This window comes from Molothrus ater, chromosome 11 (assembly GCF_012460135.2).
Source record: "Molothrus ater isolate BHLD 08-10-18 breed brown headed cowbird chromosome 11, BPBGC_Mater_1.1, whole genome shotgun sequence".
NCBI classification, from domain to species: domain Eukaryota; kingdom Metazoa; phylum Chordata; class Aves; order Passeriformes; family Icteridae; genus Molothrus; species Molothrus ater.
The window spans coordinates 11,893,602-11,914,760 of record NC_050488.2 but is presented as its reverse complement, the minus strand read 5'-3'; the positions used below and the strand labels follow the sequence as shown (position 1 = coordinate 11,914,760).

The following is a 21,159-nucleotide window of genomic DNA, read 5'->3' as shown; positions in this document are numbered from 1 at the left end:
CTTAGACATCCTGCCAGCTTTGAGCTTTCCCAAATCACAGATTGCAGCCACGTGTAATCCTTTGGATGGATACATTAAGTGGTCTGAGCTTCTTCAGTCAGAAAGACTTAATTTTCCTAGTAGCTCTCTGGTCTCATCCCAATTTGTCAACACCCTACTTTTTTAGCTACCTGACCTGGATAAGCAATCCCTTTTGACAGGACCTGACCTGGACAGGCCACTCCTTTGGCTGACACTGCACTCAAATGTTATTTTACCCAGTTTGAACCCACCAGTTCTCCATTTACTCATCCAAGAACCCCTTGATCTTCTAGCTGCCACATCACATGTTACATTTGCATCAGTGACTTAACTTTCAATTAGGGAAAAAAAAAAAACCCTAGTTAGGAAAAAAATATCCCATTCTCTTAGAGTATATCCAAAGAGCCTAGACAGGTTTACAGCTATAATAAAACCCTGTAAGGAAAGCAGGGCACACTGAAGTTAGCCATCCAATTGGCTCTGCTGAGCAAATTCTCTGTTTCTATGATAATCTACCTAAATCTAAGCCCATCACTCCACATAAAAACAAATTTGCTTCCATGACTTCAGGAAGCCAATTATTTCCCAAAATATAGATGAATATGGGGAGCACAGAGAAACCTCTTCAGCATCCAGGAAATTCTAAGTGCAGATTTCCCATTTCTGTTTAACTGAGATCCAAGAGACAATTTTTAATCTGGTTAATATTAACTAAACTGATTTTAAAAGAACTGTCAGCTAAGACTCTTGAAAAAAAAAATAACCTATTGTGGAAATAAAGTCACAGTCCCTATCATGATTTAATAAGTAGTTAAAGGACAGGTGTTTCCTTGTCAGATGTGGGTTATCAGTGAGATCTGCCAAGAACTTATTCTGCAATCTGCACTGTTCAGTACATTCACATAAGATCTGAGAAGACAAATATGTCTAGAAGTGGCAAATTTTATTATTAAAAAAAGTTCAGTATTGAGTATTTAAGCAAAAAGGCAAATACAGCCTGTGGGGTAATTAGGAGAGAAAACACGTATCCCCATTATGCTGTCAAATGCTGAAGGCAGTTCTGATTCCCACATCTGAAAAAGGAGACAATAACAAAAGGGACAACAAAGATGACCAAAAGCATGGAGCAGCTTCCATATAAGGAGTGACTGAGCAGAGCAGGACTTTGGACAGACAAAGAAACAACCAGGGGGAAGATAAGGAAAAGTCAAGAGGTCTGAAACATGACAGTGTCAAGATGAAAAACATGGAGTTATGGATGGAGTTACATGGTTATACTGCCATATTTTACAATGCAGAAATAAGAGAGCACTCACCAAAGTTACAGACAACTTTCCTAAGTCAGCTCAGGGACATCGTCACTGGATGTAGAATATTTCAAATAACATTTAAAATGCATAATTAAGCTGTAGAGCTCACTGCTGTAGGATGTCATGGAGACCAGAAACATAAACAAGTGAGAAGAGAGATTATACAAATTAATGGAGAATAGATATAGTCAAGATCAGATGATGAGATACAACTCCTCATGCCAAGCAGGGCCCTAAACTGATGATGGTCATAAGCTGGGAGGCAAATCGGGGTGAGGAAAAATTGAAAAAAAACAAACCCTAAAACAAACCCACCACATTATACATGCCCTGTTTCTTACAATCCTCATTAAGCATCTGCCTCTGGATCTTGTCAAAGGCAGGACACTGAGCTACACAGAGCTTTGCAATTTGCCCCAGGATGATATTCTATTTAAACTTCTATTTTATGGTACATTTATAGACTTTATTTATTTTTAAATATTAAGAATGTACTCCAGCCCTGCCTAATCACATATTTAGAAGGCTGAAAGCCTAACCCCCCTGGCTGTTTCTGAAGGCAGTACCTCTCATGTTAACATTCAGATACCATCTAACTGAATCCTGACAGCGCAACACAAAAGTTAATGCACACCATGGGAAAGCAAACCCAGGGCCAGAGCCACAAAGCACAGAAGTGGCAGATCCAAGTTAAGTGCACCCACAATCCCTCTTTTGGGAACAGCTCTTCCTTGTCTGCCAGAATTTGATGGAAACTTCTCACTCAGAGGGAACACAGCAGATCCGTGTGTGCCGTCGGAACAGCCAAGCCTTGGGCAGAACCACGACTGCTAAAAGTAGGTCAGGACCATCTGTTCTAAGCAGGGAGAAAGGAAAGCTGGAGCACACCAGACTGTTTGGCCAGGTATTACAGAAAACCTTCATCTGGGATTTCATCACTACTTCAAACAGATGTGATTCATATTTTACCGGCCTCCACCTCAAACAAGGCACACCTTCCCGACCACACTGCCCTCCCTGTCATTAGGGGCACCTCTCCCAGCCTCAGCCAGGATCCTCCTGTTCTCAACTTTGGCTCCACCAGCTACAAAAGCCAGAATCCTGCTCTGCCATAGCTGTTTTGTGCCAATTTCTATAAAGCAGAAATGTCCAGCTGCTTCATCCCGAAACAGCCAGGACAGCACACGATCTCCACATAATCTCTTCTGCCTTAGAGTCTATTTTCCTTGGCAGGATGCCCTGCAGAAGGGAGAGAGAAAATCTCTGCAACCAGCACATGCTTCCCAGAGGACAGGACCATGACCCCTAACCAAGCTCTCACAGAGGCAAAGGCCACACCCCCAAGGCAAGTTCTTTTGGTTCCAACCTGGCCTTGGAGTAACCTGGCAAGAGAGGAGAGAAACTTCAAACATCCTCTGAAACTCCTGTGAAAAAGCATCAGTCCTACACTTTCATTCCAAGAGGAAACCCCATGGTTTCCATGCCAGCATCAGCTCTGCAGGTTTGCACAGTGGAAGGGAGAACAGAGGCTGACCACAGAAGGAGTTCATGCCAGCAGTGGTACAGACCACAGGCAGACACACAAGGACCACATCCCAAGCTCCACCATCCAGGTGTCAAGATGCAAATGAGAAATGTTAAGCACTGTATGTAGCCTGTCTTGAATAAATCATTTTGCTCGGAAGACATTGAGCAGAGCAGGGTGCTCTGTTAAAAAAATTTTCTTGACACCTTTAAGTCTCAGATTTAGTTCCACAACAGATCAATAAAGAACTAATGTGCCCTGGGTGGACAGGAAGAATTCTTGGTGTTTTCCTTCATTTCAAATAAAATTCACTTTTCTGCCCTCCCTTAACCTTCTGGAGAACCATACATCCTGACAGCAATTTGACAGTCTTCCCCTTTCACTCCAAGAGTGTCAGCAGTTCTGGCTGTAGCCATGAATACAGGCAGTAACATGCAAATACATTTAATGCAATGCAGCCACATGAGTAGTACCTATCCCCTCCCATCCATAAGAGACAGCAGAATAAACAGAACTCCACATCACTACCACAATCTGCTTGTGGTTTGCCTTCAAACCAAGATGAGGTATATTCTACCTTGCATTACTCAAGTTATGTTAAAGCATTATCAGAAATGACGCTTTGATCAATTATCTGCCATGAATTAATGCCTCAGCCTGCAAGGTTCTCAGTCATCAGCTGTGAACTACCAGGCTCAATAGTCTGGCAATTAGGTTACACAGGTCTGTTAGACAATGATCCAAACTGAGGTGACCAGACATTTTCTTCCACCTCAGGAAGCCAATGCCAAGGCTTTCATAAAGCCAGTAACACATAACAACACACCATGCTGTTCAAAAAGCCTGGGGACCTTCCCAAGCTTGGGAAGCTTCACACCTACATAACACATCTAAGGAACATCAGCTCTCACCACACAAGTGCAGAAGCCTGAACAGGTTGAGTGCAGACCTGAGGGCCAGGATCAACTTCACCCCAGTCTCAACAACTCTGAACAAACACTGTCCCATGCAGGCTGCATATTCAGTGCTTTCAAATGGAGTCCAACATGGAATGGTGGCCCAGGAACCATCCATGAAGGGCATTCAAGGTGCACATGGTTGAGAAGTCACAGGCTGGCAGCAGCCATGCAGCCTTATCCTTCTGTACAATCACAGCCCTCCGTGCCACACACTGCCCACGCTTGGAAGTTCTTGTTTCAAAGATAAAATTCAGAGCACCAGACCGCATATAGAGAGGGGTGAGAGAACTATTGCTGGGCACAGGCCATCAGGCAATACTCTCCCTTCATACCACAGTGGGTCCACAGCCTGGAGGAGTGAAAATAAGCAACAGGAAAACTAAGTGGCAAAGGAAGCAGAAGCTGGGACCCTGCAAGATTTGGTACTTGGAGGAATAAACCATGTAGAGCAAGAGTTCTCCAGTTATTTTGTTAACATGCAGACATCTAGTCATGTCTTATCCAGAACAAGGGATTGTATAACAAGAAAAAATTCCCAATAAGAAATTTTATACCTTCAAGTGGCTTTACCAACATGAGTTTCTGTTCACTCAGATTAAGGAGATCCTATTTTTTTCTGGCAAAATATTTGAGCTCCTGGTTCAGGGCTGAGAAAACCTCTTTGGTGCTGTCCTAGAGGCACAAAGGTTCAGAACCAGCTACCTGCTCATGAGAGCCATGAATTTTAAAGACTTTTTGTTTGCGACTGTTCTTCATCTGGTTTGCTACCCTCCCACCTGCTCAGTCTGACAGCCACTGGCTGAGCAGGACTGACTGGCTCATCCTTTCCCCTTTCAGAGAAGCCCAGACCTTCACCCTAGGGCTGCAGAGATGCACTAAACAGGTCTGCAGTGCCAATCTGAAATGCAAACTGCCATGAGCAGGAACTTCAGCCAGTATAACTGGCTGACTGTTGGCATTTCAAGACCATGCTGCCTGCCAGGGTCACCCCTGGGCAAAAAAGTGCCCAGGAGACAGGAAAACCAGATTTACAGTAGTTTGTTAGGAACAGCACTGAGTTCTACAGCTGAGTGGCTGCTCCTCTGCTAGAAGGAACAGCTAGACAGAACAGAGAGGAAGGAAACAAGGGAGAAGTATGCACATCTGTGCTAGAAGGATAAACCATAGCCTGTAGTCATCACAGTTCTGTTTGCAGACTGTCCCAGGTCCAGGCAGCCCTCCTCTGTCCTTTTAAGCTGTGTACTCCACACACATGGCAGGGACTGTGCCTTCCTCTGGGAAAGGAAACAGTTTACTCTGCCACACATAGATAACTAATCAAAACCCCACAAAAGTGTGGCTCAGACTTATACATGGACCAAACTGAATAATCAGCCACCCAATGTCAACCCTGGAGTCCATGGTGGGGCTGACACAAATTTAGCCTCATGAAAAAGTTTTAGTTTAAATCTTCTCAGGGCTTAGTAGGAAATACACTTGTTAAAATCATGGATCAGCTAGGAATAGAAAAGATCATACTGGCTAAAGATGGGTTCAAACTAAAACTAATCTGGACAGACTATCTGGGGAATGGCAGACAGGTCCAGCACACACAGGAGCAAGCTGAGAGAGAATCACTGCTTGAGCCAAGCTACTGATGAAAACAATAATTGAGAAACTGAGAACAAACCAGGAAAGATACTCCATGTAAGGGGTAACAACTGAGCACATTGCTACTCTGCAATGATGAGACTTAGGGTTTGGGATAGAAACTTCTTCCTACATTAGAGTTGACTAAATCAAGATAAAGGGGGAGCAATCAACAGGAAAGGAACTTCAGTTCCTTCCACCTGGATTCTCCCTCAGCCTCAGGTCTGTCTGTAATCTGAGCACCCAACTTCTCAGCCACTCCATGGAGTAATGTTCACTACAGAACATGATATGCACACAAGACTGTTTCTGTATCCCTGGAGAGGGGCTGTAGTTTCCCAAAACACACCAACTCAGTTTTCAGTCATAAGAGCTGTCTCCAAGAATACACAGCACCGTAGTTCCGCTACCGGTCAGCTCTGCATAGCTGCTCCCCAGGGATCACAGCAGCAAAGTTAGTCAACAAAAAGCTTTAAACCCCCCACTCCCAAAACTCAAAACAGCAGAGATCATGTCTCTAGAGACAAAATAACAGATAGCCTGACGTTGTTCTCTTCCTTCTGAAATTAAAAGTTCAAAGGAACAACCAGGGCTGTTCTGTACTGTGCCCTCTGTACATTTGGGTAAGCATCTAAAACCAACTGCAAGAGCTGGCTTTCAAGGGTGAAGCATCTAGAAGTGAGCCCTGTTTGAGTTATTTTTAAATGTTTAGACAGGACTTAAAATAGGACCAGTGTTTTGAGTACTTCTGAAGAATATGAACCTCACGTAGGCCATGACATTTTTAGTTTGAAAAGGCTTTGGAACAGAGGTTTTACTGTTCATGCATCAACTTATCACCCATTTTAGTTCAAATTAACTTAGAGTCCATTACAAAGCAAGAAACACCCTTTCAAAGGAGGGAAATTAACACAAATAAGATGTAGGCTATCAGGAGTAAGGCAGTCTCTGTATGTCAATAAAACCTACCATCCCATAATAGCAGGAACAGTATTTGCCACAGAGAAAAGGGGAAAGTCAGCTTCTCTGCTTACAATATTCATTTTCACCACTTTTTCTACCTGTGTAGTTTCTAGACATACTCTCTGCCTCTCTTCAAGTTCAAGTCAACAGCCTGCAGACTCCAGCAGCCCAAGGCAGTGCCTTCAGCAAGCGAGAGGCTGTACATCACAGGCAGCACAGAACCAACCTAGAACACAAGCTGTGCCACTCTCCTTTTTCACAAGTTTTATTAGCATCCCCCTTCCCACCCCAGGCTGCACTTGTCTGGCTCTGGCCTGAAACATCAGACTGAAGCAAAACCACAGTAGCACTTCACCTCCCTGAATACTCTCCCAGGCTTCAACAATGAGCAGCTCAGGGACCTCCTGGGATAAAGGTGGCTTCTATGCATTCAGTAACCTTCAATAGCTCCCTCTTCTACAGACCTGCCCCAGGTCCTCACATACACACAGATATTTGGCATTCACAACATCCTGTGGTAAGAAGCTTCCCAGGTTAACTGCACACATCAAGGACTAAGTTGTTACTTGTTTTAAGCTTACTTCATGCAACCTGTTCATACTTCTAATGTAAAAGGAAAAAAAAAGGCTGCTCCCCCTCTAAACTTTGCAGCTGACTCAGGAATTGATGATAACTGTCATTTATTGTTTTTCAGATGGAAGAATCCCAACTTATTCTGTTGTGCTTTGTATGGAAGGTAACACTCACCTCTGTTCACTATTGCTGCTGTTCCATTTCTAAAAACTGAAGATACCTCTATTAAGATGGCAATGGTTTTCCTAAAGCTGTAGAAAACTCAACTTCCATAAGAGCTGGAGGAATTAGTGTGATGGTTATCAAATACAGCAGGGATTCCCCACTTCTATAGTGAATTGCACATCTGGTAGCTCTCTGTTAAAATATTCAGCCTAACTCCTTAAACTGACTTTGTTCAAAAGTAAGTTTACTTTCAAGCCACAGCATTCAGCTGCACCCTTCATCCACCAGAACAGGGAGTATTTTTAAAAAACTTTCTCTCCCTGTTAGTTCTTTGAAAATACAAATTATCTTTTGGTTGAATCAGCCTGCCCTGATGAAGGGTAGATCCCTCACAAGATCATGTGCCAGAGCTTTATTCTGTCATGCATTCTTCATGAACATTTAAATCCAGTAGTTTTTCCTCAAGTATGGGCACAGTGTTTATACATTTCCTGATGCTACACAGAACAGTATTCTTACCAGACCTTGTTCTCCTGCAGAGTCATATAAGAATATCTGGGTTTGGAGACTGTTTGTATCATAACTCCCAAAAATCCTGAGTGATTTCTTTCACAAATGCACTAATTGCTTCCCACATTGTTTATGAGATATAGAAGTTTGTTAATAATACATGCTTAGCTGACTAAGAAACCTAAACCTTCCTGTCAGGCTGAAATAACTTTCCTGGCTTTACTCTTTCCTTTGCCAGTTTTACTATTAAGAGTCAAATATGTGTTTTTTAAAATGCAGATATGTAGAAGTATAACTGGAATTAAAAGAGAGAAAGAAGGCCATTAAAACCCAACAGAACAATACATTACCTAGAGTTAAAATACACGGTGCTAACAGCTTCTTGAAAATACAAACCTATCCCACAAGTTTTGAACCACACTCTAAGGGTTAGAAGGAACACCTCACCCCCCAAATTGCCCATAACTCATCCTGATAAAAACAAAGAACCCTTCTTCCAAGGTTCTATGAGCACCTGAGGTGTTTTCAGAGGCAAAGGTGAATGTTTCTCCTGAAGAATTCTTGCCTTGCACACAGCACCGCAGTTGTGTGTTTATTCTTAAAAACTGGTGGTTCACAGTAAATAGGGCAGAAAAGCAGTCCCTGAACTGCTTAAAAGGGAGGGGAGGGAAGAGGAGGGAACAAGTAACACTCTCCTAGGTAACACCAAGTCGCTACTCCGGCTGCACAGGAATGAAGCTGAGCGCGACTCAGATAATAACCGTAACTCACATTTCAGAAGTTAGTTTGTTCAGACATATCTTTCACACTTCAAGGTACTAAAAAGCATGTCCTCTAGTGCACTTCTGCTGGAGCACTTTTTCAATAGGATCTGGACAGAATCACCTCAGTATCTCAAAGAATACAACAACATGCAGTCCTCTGGCCTCCTTACAATCTTGTATTTTTTTATGTACCCTGAAAGCATGGATCCAGAACAGACTGGACTGAATTCAAGTCATCTCAAGTACTTACTCATTCCCTATTTCAAACTGCTTTGATTTAATGGTTTTACTGGAACCACCCAGAGCAATGCAAAGCTGAGGCAACCAGACTCTCCAATCTTTGTACATTTGTTACACGTATTCAGGATTTATTCTTGGATGCCTGGATTGAAAGAGATTTTCTGAAAACTTGCTCTTTATTATCTAAGAGTTCCATCCAGGTTTACTACCAAACTTTCAGGGTGCACCCCAGAGAGGTCTGGGCAGGGAGTTGCTGTCTCATTTTGTTCACTGTTTTTATTTCTGCTGATTTCATTTCTTCCGATGTTAGAGCTGCAAATCCAACAAGCAGACATCCTTCAGATGAAGGGCTCCCGTACTCCCAGTGCTCTAACATGATACTCATCTCTCCAGTGCAAAAGTCAGTGACTCATCTACATCAGCTCCTAGTATCCAGGTGCCAGGGTTTCACTTCCCAGACAGAGGTTCATGCAGATTTGCAGATCTTCAGCATCTCATTCAGTCTGGGATCTCTGGTGTACCACCCTACATTTGATATTCAAATTTCTGTATTCAAATTGCATGTATTCACCTACAGAGTGCTTCACCAGGCAAACTGACAGCAGAGTTGTAACTATCCTGTTTAATAGGAAGCAGCCTGAAAGAATTCTGTTTCAGGGAGAATTTCTTCAAGGGTCTATAGCTGTCAACACCACAAAGCTCAGCCAGCACAAAGCAGCTCATCACACTCCATGGTGATTGACAGACAGAGATGAACATCACTCCTGCTCCAGGAGTCTCTCTTCAGATTTGGCAACACTCACTGGCCCATTTCTACTTATAGATCACCATCAGAAACTCACAGTTTTGTTTTGGTTTTTTTGCTTTGTTTCTGTCTATAGGTTAAATTAACTGACTTCTAGAGAAAATTCAAAGTTTAAAGGTTAGTTTTTATATTTCAAGTGCAGCACCAGAGGTGCCAAGAAGACTTGCAAACGGTGTACAGTAGCCTGACTTTGGCAGCACCGCAACCCACAATTCCCAATCACTCTCTCAAGAAAGTTGGGGTGAAAAAGGAAAAAAATGACAAGCAAATAGGCAACCTCTGGAGTAAATACATGTGCTTACAGCAGAACTCTACAGAACCGAGCTTCTGTTGAAGAGATGTCCTTCATCCTTCACGGGATTTATGCAGGATTTCCCTGCATAAAGAGAATGCTCCCTTTGCAAAGGGAACGAGTGAACACTCCCACATACAGCCACTCACTCTTTCCAGTAGACCACGTGCCTGGAGAACTCGTCCAACTAATCACAGGTGGTACAGTTGGTCAGGTGGGTTCGTCACGCAGCAGCATCCAGAGGCTGCCCAGCATGACAGTGGCCACACACACAGAGCTGATCAGGAACACGGAGGAGCCCAGCGGGCTGCAGCTGTCCATGGGCATCCCAGGGCGGACTCCCGGCACATTTTGCTTACCATCTGGACTCTTGGGAACGTTGAGACACCTTCATTTCTCTTATTGAGGAGTGTGCCTCAAGCTGGAAAAAACAACAGAGCATGAAATGCAAAGACTATTTTTCCAATAAATTAAATCTGTTGCACTTGACTCCTGCTGTGGTTCCCTTCCTCCGAGAAGGCATGGTCTGGCCAGCTGCACAAAGTCCAGGCAGCCCTGGGAAAACAATGGGATCTTTTTCTTGCCAGAACCAGCCTTCCTGCTCACCCTTCTAACCATGGCATGGAGGACACCCCCAGTGTGTGTCTGCAGAGGAGAGGAGTCTGTTGGCATAGCAACCGCACACGCTAACTCTCTGCTAATGAACAGGGATAAAATGTTTTGTTCTCATTAGGAAAAATACAGACACATTCCTGATTGGTGAGTAATGTCTCTGCCTCTGGGAGATTAGCTCAGAGCTGTGCAGCCTGAAACAGCCTCAATTCAGCCCACTGCAGTGCTTCCCTTGAACAGCCACTCTCCAAGGACCCCGCATCTCTCAAGGGAAAGCCCACAGAGCTTTCTGCAGCACTTTGCCTTTGGGCCTGAGACAGCTCAAGGCGAGAATAATGAGAAGAGGCTAGACAGGAGCAAACCGGAACAGGCACAATGGGAACACACCCCCTGTCCCTGCAGGGGAGCCAGCTCTCGCTGGTGCCTTGGCTGCACCTGGGTCCCAAGCTACCTCGCAGCCAGTGAGAGTTTCTCTTTGTGCATCCACTGCAGGTCTGCCTTGCACAGGGCTCAGATCCACCTGGGACCCCAGCTCCCACTCCAGCCACATTTCCCAGTGCTGGGTGAATAAATGGACAGAGCAAAGAGCTGCAGAACACTCACAGCAGAGCTCAGCAACCATTATTAGGTGCCTGGGTGCAGAAAAGACAACCAGGGCTCCAGCCTACCTGTTTTGGGATTTGGGCATTAACAATCAACAAGATCCACCACGAGTCTGGTATTTGCAGAATATTTGCACTCTGTTGTTTTACCACTAAGGTCTGTATCTGGGTGCTAACCCAAACTACCCAAAGCCTCTGCCCACACAGGCAATACTGCTTCCCAAACCCTCTCCCCTTCAGATCCTCCTGCCACAGGAGCCAGCACGGCAAGTGGGAGGATCAGAGTACTTCACTCTTTGCAAAGAAGATCTGGGGCAGATGCAAGGCCAAACACCCAATGCACAAGCAAAAATCCAGCCTCTAACCACAGTTTTGCCAGGCTTTTGGCATAAGCACAAACACAGCTGGTCTGGACAGCACAAACACAGCCCAGCAGAATCAAACTCTAAGCCCACAGCTCATCTCTCCTTTATGCTGCTACTGGGTCCCATTTGCTCACATCGGTTCACCTTGCCTTGAATTCAAAAGCTATTGAGAATAGGGACTGCACACCTTAGACCTCAGAGGGGACTTCAGATTTCTAGGGGCTGAACAGGTACACAAACTCCCTTCTCCCTCTGGTGGGAGATAGGTGCTGGCTGGGTTTAGTACCTCACACAGATACACTCAGCTCCACAGCAAACCGGGATGAGGCAAGTCTCTCTTGCTCTCCCACACCCCTGCACTGCTGATGGAGAAAGAGTGGGACTTAGGCTCACAGGTAGCCGCAGCCGCACTCTGAGCATTCACTAACTCCCTCACCCAGCCTCTCAGACTTTCACTTGCCCTATTCCTGCTCCTCAGGACTTCAAACACCTCAACTCAGCAGCTCAAAGTGATGCAGGAGAAGGTAGAGTCAGCATCGGGAAGAAAGGACTCCGTTCCTTTATGCCTTTGAGAAACGTGCCTGTGCAGCAGGGAACTGCTCTCCCTCAGCCACAACACCTGGGTGTTAACCCTGTACTGTGATCTGCGCACAGGACTGCTCGGGCTTCCTTTCTACTTTACACCCTTCCAGCTGAGAATTCTGTTATTCAGTCCCTATGCAGGCACTCTACTGCCTGCAAAGCCATCTCTCTTTGCCTAAAGGAGAGAAATAACCCCGGCTCTTGCCCAGCAGGGACAGACCCCGGCCTTGGCTGGCAGCCCCTGCCCAGCCTGCCGTGAAGCACACATCCCTCCCAGACCAACACAAGGCCAGAGGGGCCGGGGTGCTGTTTTCCAGCCTCCAGGCATTTTACTTGTTCCAGGCGATCCCTCCCCTAGCCCTCAGAAAGGAAAAGCCGTGGGAATGGAGCTCAACACCCCGAAGCAGGCTCACCCCCGGGCGATGAGGAGCTTAACTCTCTGCGCGCCGGCGGGCAGCCCTTCGCACAGGCTGGCAGGACCTCGGCACACGGGGACATCCCGGGAATGGCCCCGTCCTGCTCTCGGCACTGATTCCACAGCCGCCAGTGCTGTGCCAGCAGGGAAGGGACAGACCTGCCACTTGTCCATCACAGTCCCTCTCACTTTCCCAGGACGCTCGTCATTGCTGCAGCTCTACTTTCCAGTGTTTCCATCCTCCACCAGCACACAGCCAGCAAGCCGCAAGAGGAAAGCCCTTTTTTCATCTTTCCACTGTCCCAGCAGGTCCCAGAGGCTGCCCACTTAACAAAAAGTTATCTTTACCATGTCACCAAGGCACTTTTCCTCCCTTCTGCCCCACACGCTGCGGTATAAAGCCGCCCTCATGGGCGCGGAGCCTGCGGTCAGCCATCAGCCAGCATGTCAGGAGTTAAGTCCGCATTTCCATTCTCCTGACCTGCACCAACGCTGGCTGAATATCGAGCTATTCTTTGCAGCTTGATAAAGCATGAGAAAGCTAAAGGCCTCACACACTCCTCTTTTCACAGCTTGGCCTGCTGCCCACAAGCTGTCACTCCCTGGCACCCAGGGCAAAGAGAGAGGGGAGGCCAAACTGCAGCCAGCTGCAATGAATCACTCGCTCCCCGTCCCTCCTCCCCAGGGAGCCCGGGTCCCTCCTTCCGGCAAGGGATAATGTCTGCCTGGCCTCCCTGCCTTCTTTCACAGAAAAAGCCATCCTGGGCCGGGGGGGGGGCTCCTATTGCAAAAAGCTGCTGCCACAAAAAGGCGCAGAGCAGCTCCCAGCAAGACTGAAGAACAAGGATTTCTGCTCAGCAGCTGGATGGGAACGCACGGCTGCAAGTGTTCAGCACAAACACCACTTAAAAAAATGTGAAGTTGGTAATTTGTCTAAATTGCAGGAAATTCTGGAGGAAGGCTCAGACACAGAATCTGATTTGAAGGAGACTCTTTATGCCCCACTCATGCAATATTTATTTTGGGGACTGATTTCCATTAAGTCCCTTCCTGGCTGCCCTTTTCCTTCCCGCTATCCCCAGTGTGATAGATGAGCGATTTCTCACACCAGCCCAATTACCAGGTTTCAGCCAAGCTCTCTCAAGCACCACCACCATCCCCTCAAGTTTATTTTGATGAGTTCCATCACACAAACTGCTTCCACACATTACAGTTTGTTCTTCATTTTTAACACAAAACAGCAGAGGGAAATGTCCAGATCTCAGGGTCACTGGCATCCCAGACAAAAAGTGTAGCCAAGAAGGCACAGGAAGACCAAGGTCATCACATGCATTTCTTACACTATAGACCTACATTTGGAGAGCAGTGTTTTCAAAAGGTAAAGATGTTCAAGCCTTTGCAAGGTCAAGATGTCAGCTGTTTGCTTTCTGAGAAAGGGGATATTCTTCAGAAAAACACATGCAAACTCAACCCCTCTCCATCAGCCAAAGCATGAACTGAGCAGTGGCATGTGGATCCACGTGGCACATGGATACCTCCATCCACTTGTTTCTGTCTCCTGCAAAGAATAACTTTGCTGCACAGTAGTCAGTCCCTGTTCAACAGCTGCATCTCTCCCAGTACAGAGAAAGGAGCTGCAAACTGCAGTTTTATTGGGAAGAGCCCCAAGCCCTGCAAAGGCAAATTCTCATTACCTCCAGGGCAAGACGAGAAGTTGCTTTCCCAAGAGCATGTGCTACCATGTCCAGCATCCCTCTTCTCCCACTAGCACTATCCCAGTGCCTCATATCCCTAACAGCCATACTCTCTGCCTTCCTTTCCTACTCAAGGCATCCTTTTAGGCTCCAAATTCAGCATACCTGTCTGGTAGTGTGCTTCAAATTCAGCCAGTGGGAGAGCAGGATTAAATAAATTCCTCTTATCTCTTCCTGCACTTGCAGGGTGATAAGGGAAGGAAGAGCTGCACAGTTCCCACCTGGCAGACAATGTGTATTCAGTGAGAAACTCATCAAATTTGTTTGGCTCACAGAGGTGATCCACAAAGGGTTTCTTTTATTATTGTTATTGTTTGGGCTTTCAGGGTGTTTGTTTTTACAAACTCTGAAACAGCACAAAACAAAACCATGAAAAGAAACCGTTTTTTTAAAAGAGAAACGGAAGGACCTTAACTATTCCTAAAGCCACCTTCATCACAAACTAAAACAAGTCTTAAAAACACTCTTCCAGGGCATAGGTTGTCAAAAATGACAAGTAATCACAGTCAATGCCATTTTATCACAATCTCTGCCAGATGACACACTATGTATGGATTTCCCCTTATGACGCATTTATAGCACTTTGTAAAGTCTCTCCTGCACATCTACATCAGTAAGTGTCTCCTCCACAACCTGCAACTACAAAACAAGTACATTGAAAAGATTATTACACTGAGCACCCATAAGTTAGCAAGCTCTGGAACTCTGGTTACCCCTTGTGCAAATGAAACACAAAACACTCCCTAACCATGCTCACACACACTGCTCTGCTGTGGGAATGCCAGCTCGTCCAGCATTGCCCCCCTGCTCTGACAGAAGGATCTCTAAACGCAAAGCTTAATAGAAACAGTTAATATCCTGAGTGTGGCTCTGAGCCATCTGAGCTCTGTGTGTAATATAATCAGGTTCATAATGCCCAGAATAGCACTCTGGAGTCCTAACACAGACTAAGACCTCACTGTATTAAGTGTTGTGTGGATAGTTGCAGTGGTGCCGTTTTCTCTTCTGTAAAATTACTGAGCACCATATACAGGAACCAACCATAACCCATATTTTACAGAAGCTGGGACACAGGAGAGCAATGTACACTTTTCAAATGTCTTTTTTTGGCAGCTAAATCAAGTTAGTATTTTCACAGACACACTGAGGGAGGGAGGGAGGGAAGGGAACACTGAGGTTACTCTCTCTCCAGAGCAGACAGGCAAAAGCCTAGTTCAGCCAAAGCTCACTGAGGCTCTTTATGTTCCTGTTCAGTGACAGAGGTCACTTGTCGAAGCCTGAACCAGATCTGGTACAGGGCTGCCTGCTAAGCATGCTGGCAAAAGGATCTGAGCCATACCCTTCTCTGCAGTTGTTTGTGTTTCTTCAGGAACACCAAAGACCTGGAGTCTGTCCCAACACTGCTTGCACTGCCTTTGCTAAAAACACGCCTTTTAGCTCCAAAGTAAAATTTGTCTTGAATTCTTTGTGCTCTGAAGAAAGAAATCCCATACACAGGATCCACGAAGAAATCAATTGCATGTGTTTGCAAAATCATTTCACTTATGCAAATTCTAATTTTCAGCACAGATTCCAGGTTAGATAAATACAGGTTAGATCCATGTTTGAGCTGATTACCCTTTGATGCTCTTTAGGATCACATTGCACAGCAGGTGCTGCTCATACTTCCAAAGCATCCAGAAGTCACAGCTCTTCAATTCATTGATTTTTATGAAGCACCAGGTCATGCTTTCTGGCCTTCAGCTGATCACAGTTCATGAGCCTTCTACACATTTTGGGCTAAGAAACTGTATGTGTTTGAAGTGAATAGAGACTAGATGCCTTTTGGCAAGATGCCTGAGGCAAAGCCTCAACAGAGAAATCCACCTTTTCCCAGGCTGATATAAGTGGACAGGCATCCCCTTGCTTCAACTTTTATTCCCTATTTGTGAACTGGCTACGAAGAAGGACGTTCTCCTCTCACCTAAAAAAATCTGTGGTTTTAGCACTGCTTTGCCTTTTTTCTGCTGTGTGTTTGTCCCCAGAGAAGAGGAGCCCCATCGGCCCCATGCAGTGTCTGATCAGAGCCCATCCTGCCCTGGCAGCATGTTCTCCTGAGCTAAACAGAACAGGTGGGGAGGCAGGAAGACGAACTTCCACAAAGCTGTTTCTTAAACCAGATTTACAGGGATACAGTGAAACAGAGGAAGGGTCAGGGAAGATTGAACACATTTGTAGCTAACCAGCAAGACTGCAAGCAGAGACCCTGACCTAAAACAGATTTTCTGGAAGAAACACCAAATCCAACAATCACCTGCAGCCCAGCTGGGAGCTACCACTGCCTCCACTCTGGCTGTACCACTGCAATGCCATCACAACCACAGCACCATCTTTCCCACTGAAGTACCTGTTCCTCTACAGGAGGTCATAAAAACTACGTCAACTTTTGCATGCCATGAATGATGAAGATCTGAAAGTCTGGGTTTTGGCATCTACAGTAACTACTGTGAAAATGCTACAGGAGATTTTTGCCAGAAGAGTGAAAAGAGCTTTCCAACTTAACAAAAAAGATAACGTGTACATAGGCAACCCAGTGCAGAACTGCAGGGACAGCAAAAATGGAAGTCCCACTGCTATGGTGAACATTCCTGAAGCTGTCAGTGTGGGAAGGAGGAGAAAGCTGGTTGCTGCTTTACCTGTAGTCACTCAGGAGACAAGCCATCAAGATCTACAGAAATTATGATTATTTTCTGAAATAATAGATGCAGTTTCTGGGAGAAAGATTTTTCATAGGGATGTTTTTGACTATTGGTTGAATAACTTCTTTGTTGCAGACTACAGATAAAAAAAAAGACCCTTCTTGCTATTGCTTTGCCATTCAAGACATTGTCATTGTCACCTTTCAGATGTGTAAGTATAAGAGACAGCAGCAGCTGAGCTGTAGTAATTAGGAGGGAGAGATGTGCAGACCTTGTCTCACATCTTCCTGTTAAGATGCAGTTTACACTTTGGCAGGTTTAACAGTCCCCAGTGCAAATAAGCCATCTGCATCTGCCCCAGCACACCATCCTCATTTCTGAACCCTTCAAGCAGTTCTGGAAAAATCAGCATTGCCTCCCTGCTTTTTTTCAGGCCTAAATGCAGTCACAAACCCATTAATTCTCTTACAGCAATGCAGGAACACTGGCTCTAGACCTGTTCACAAAGAATCTACTTAAAAAAAACACATTTCCCATTTTATTCAGGCATCTACTGAGTTCCAAGTTTCGCTGCTTTCTGTACTTGCAGCAGGGAAGCCAAGAGGGACGCAAGCAACCTCATTCAATTCTATTCACAAGCACCCTTCCCTGGGAAAGCCAATAACTTTCAGAGGGTCTCTGCAGACTTTGCTCCACTGCTTTGCACACTGGAGAATGGCTGGTTGGTAATCCTCTTTTCACTCAGTGAGCACAGACCCAAAGGTTTTCATTCCTGTGAGCTCAGAAATTTCCATTTCCATTTGAGAGAGACATTTTCCTGGCAGTTCTCAAAAGATGCATTTGTAAAATAGGGAAACAACCTCAAGGAATGCTAAAGCAAAGGAATAAAGCTGTACGTGGACAGCCTTTCTACCTCAGCCAGGAAAGGAAATTCCTTCTCAGCACCAGTGCCCCATAAACACAACCTATTCTGCAACTACCAAATACTTGATCAAAACAAAGTGACCAGCTGACCACCCTACCCTGTACAAACACCAAACATTTTCAGATCACCTAGGGCAACAGCCTCCAAAATCTCAAGTGAAAGTCCAGAAATGTGCATTTGTGTGTGCATACAATACAAGCAAAGAAAAGGGGTGCACATCAGATGGCTGCAACACATTAGAGAGGTGAAGGTGTTCTGCTGAACTCACTACAGGAAGACATGCTCGCATCAGTGGTTTTTAAACTTGTAGTGCATAGACTTTTGATGTCTCCAAAGGTAACTAAAAAGCCAAATCCATTGTTGTATCCATACTGTAAAATGTTTAGAAGTTTCCAAATCCAAAGAGGTTGAAACTTGCTTCTTCCAAGAAGGAAAGATTTACGTGGCCCAAAGCCAAGTCCCAGAAAAAAGCCCTAGTCAGTGGCTCAGGAATGCCAGCTTTTAACACTGACCAAATGCATACAAACCCTCTGGTAGGGCAATTCACAGTATCATCTCCCACAAAGACTCACTTAAAGTTGCAGCTATCATTCATTGCCTTACTTCTGTGCCAGGGAAACCTAAGTGAGTCTCACTTTGACACCCTCCAAAGTAGTCAGCCGAGTGAGCTATTTCCCTGCCTTGCTTTAGGGGATTCCTGCTTGGTGTTTCTGTAGAGAGGAACAAGAAGGCTTCACACTGCAACAGGCAGGATCCCCTCCATCACTCCCAGCTCCTTAGCAAAGGCATTCCTGAGGTGCACTGTGCCCTAACAAATCAACAAAAGCACTCCAGGTTTCCTGGCAGCTGGAAACTGGAATTCTGCAGTGAAGGCAAACACCTCTCCAGCTAAAGCAAACACAGCCAGGGAGCCCCTGCTGAGCACCACAGCTACTGTCAAAAGAGGGACAGAGGGAGAAGGTGGGATCATGAGCCATCTGACTGACAAAGGGCAACCCAACATAGACAGGAGATGGTCATAAGCCCAGCCCTGACACAGGCATTCCTCTATGCAGGCATGTGCTTGCCAAAATGGTTTAGCAGAATAAACCCACAAAGCTTCATTTTCAGAGCAATGACCATCTTGCCCTGATACAGATGGTACTTTTGCCTTTAAGAGCATTTATTTTAATGTTTAGAGGATCCATGTAAAAGATCCTGCAAAAACACAGAACAAAAATAGCCTAGTCTTAAACAGCTTATAACTTAACTCTAAAATAAACGGAGACAAAGGGAACAGCAGTGATCAGTGTGAGCAGCACTCAGCTCAGCAGAACAAGACGACTCCTGTTTCCAGGGGTAAAGGAAGGCATTTGGGTTTTTTTCTTTTTAAACTATATAACAGAAAAAACCTGATGAAAGATTTGAGAGAAGAATTATTAGGTGGGTTGGAATACATTTATGGGCCAACCACCTCTCAAAGAGAAACCAAACCAGCATTTTTCAAAAGCAGCACAAGGAAACAACAGAGGGTAATGTTACCAGACAAACAGCAGCAAGAGCCCAGTTTCCAACACTAATATTTGCTAGATTGCATACAAAAAACTAGATGGGCTGCCTCAGTACCTCGTTTTCAGTTGCACTTGGTGAGTAAGGGAGAGGAGAAACCAAGCAGGGCTGAAATAGTGACAGCAAAAGCAAAGAGCTGCCTGCCTCAAATGCTCTTACAACAGGCACAAGCCCATCAATACCATAAAATATCTCTCATTCAATAAAACAAAGGCATCTTCCTCAGATGCACCCTGAGAGCTGGAACAAATACCCAGATTTTACCATCTCCCCCTCCTGATGTTTATGCTCTCCCACAGGGAGTTTCCTGGTAACACTTTCAGTGCATGGATGGGAGGCAGCAGAGGGTAAGTGTGAACAAATTTACTCATGTCAGACCCGATCTGGAATGCAAATCCATCTTCAGCTTCCATGGCATCATCTGGAGCCCTCACTGAGACCACTGTAAGGCACACTTTCCTTCCCACTCCCTTGAAGAAGCACCAGATACCAGTCCACAGGCAAATACTGCCTTTAGGGTAAATCCTGGTCTACCTACACGAGGTTAATTGAGACACAGAGATGCCAGGCAGCTGACAGTGCACAGCAATGGTGCAAAGCCAGCAGCCCCATCAGCAGGTGAGTGCCAGGAGCTCCCACAGCACAAATCATCCACCCCCAGCCTGAGGGAGATCCAGCTGGCAGAGTTTGGCTCTGTTTGGGAAGACCCTGAGTGGCACTTAAAACCCTGAGTCTCAGGAAAGAAAGAACAGCTGAATGTGCAGGGTGAAGGACTCCTACATATGTATAGTGGAGAGACACACACAAAGGAGGGCGGGGGGTGGCTGGGAAGAGTGACAGCAAGACTTGTCTCTGAGCCTTGTGCTTATTTTGACCTTTCAGTTAAAGATTCTCCAAAAAGGCACTGCTCAGCCCCAAGCCTGATTAGATGTCTTGGGAAAAACAGAGCACAAAGCATCACACATGAATGAGCACAGAGCCATAACACGATCTTGATATTCCCACCCATCCATATGGCCAAAAAAAGCCACGTTCTTCAATGCAAACATTGGCAGCAGCAATATGAAACGAATGTGTTAATTAGCAGATTTTGCAATCCAGCACACAGCAGAGACTGCTGATGGTGGCTATTATATAGTCAATCAGAAGTGAAACAGAACAAGTACCACGTTACTTAAACCATTCACAACAAGGTTAATAATTTGCTAATTGCATATTTCTGGCCTGAGCAGACCAAGGTCTGTTTTTCAAGCTTCTTTTCTCAAAGGTATTTTGAAATGTATTTAGTAGGGCAAGCTCTCCATCACTTCCAACTCTTCTCTTTGTTAACATTCAGTCTCAACTTGAATGTTTAGCTTAAATTCAAGAAAGGCTACTGCCTTGCTTTACAGAGCATCAAACTAAATGAGCTCAATGATTTCCAAGCCTTGTGAAGTTCTTTCATTTTCAGCCTGTAAACAATCACAAGTTATTCTGAAACAATCAGAGGCTAAATTACAACATTCATCAGATTTACTTCTTGTATAGGATTTTCACATTGAATGCAGGAGAAGATTATGAAACTGAATTACTTAAATGCCACTGGAATTTAACATAATTCCTTAGAGTACATGGGTTTACACACTAAATGCTTAATAAAACTCTACTCTCCTAAAAAGTTTAATCAATAAAATAAATACTGCAAGACAGGTAAGATGCACCATTACACTGATATTTCTAAGAAATATAAAAAATATAAAGAAGATTTCATTTTCATGAGATATTTGAAGTACAAACCTCAAGCTGACATTCCTGTCATGAACAATATTCTTTGCATCCAGGATGTACCACTTATGGTGCATAAAACATCTAGACATAAACAAAGTTTGGAAGGAAAAGAACAGGGATGAAGAACATGACTGAATTGGTCGTGTGGTTATTTC

General features: G+C 44.9%; 1 protein-coding gene across 2 annotated transcripts in view; it reads right to left on the bottom strand.

Annotated features, from left to right (window-relative positions):
• PLXNB1 (plexin B1) overlaps positions 1–21,159 on the bottom strand; it is a 77,232-nt gene that overhangs the window by 45,477 nt on the left and 10,596 nt on the right. The window contains exon 2 of one of the 2 annotated variants that reach the window (XM_036390874.2): positions 9,906–10,177. The gene's annotated coding sequence lies outside the window, so the exon portion shown is untranslated. The remainder of the gene's footprint in view (positions 1–9,905; positions 10,178–21,159) is intronic. The other variant, XM_036390875.1, reaches the window with a different exon arrangement.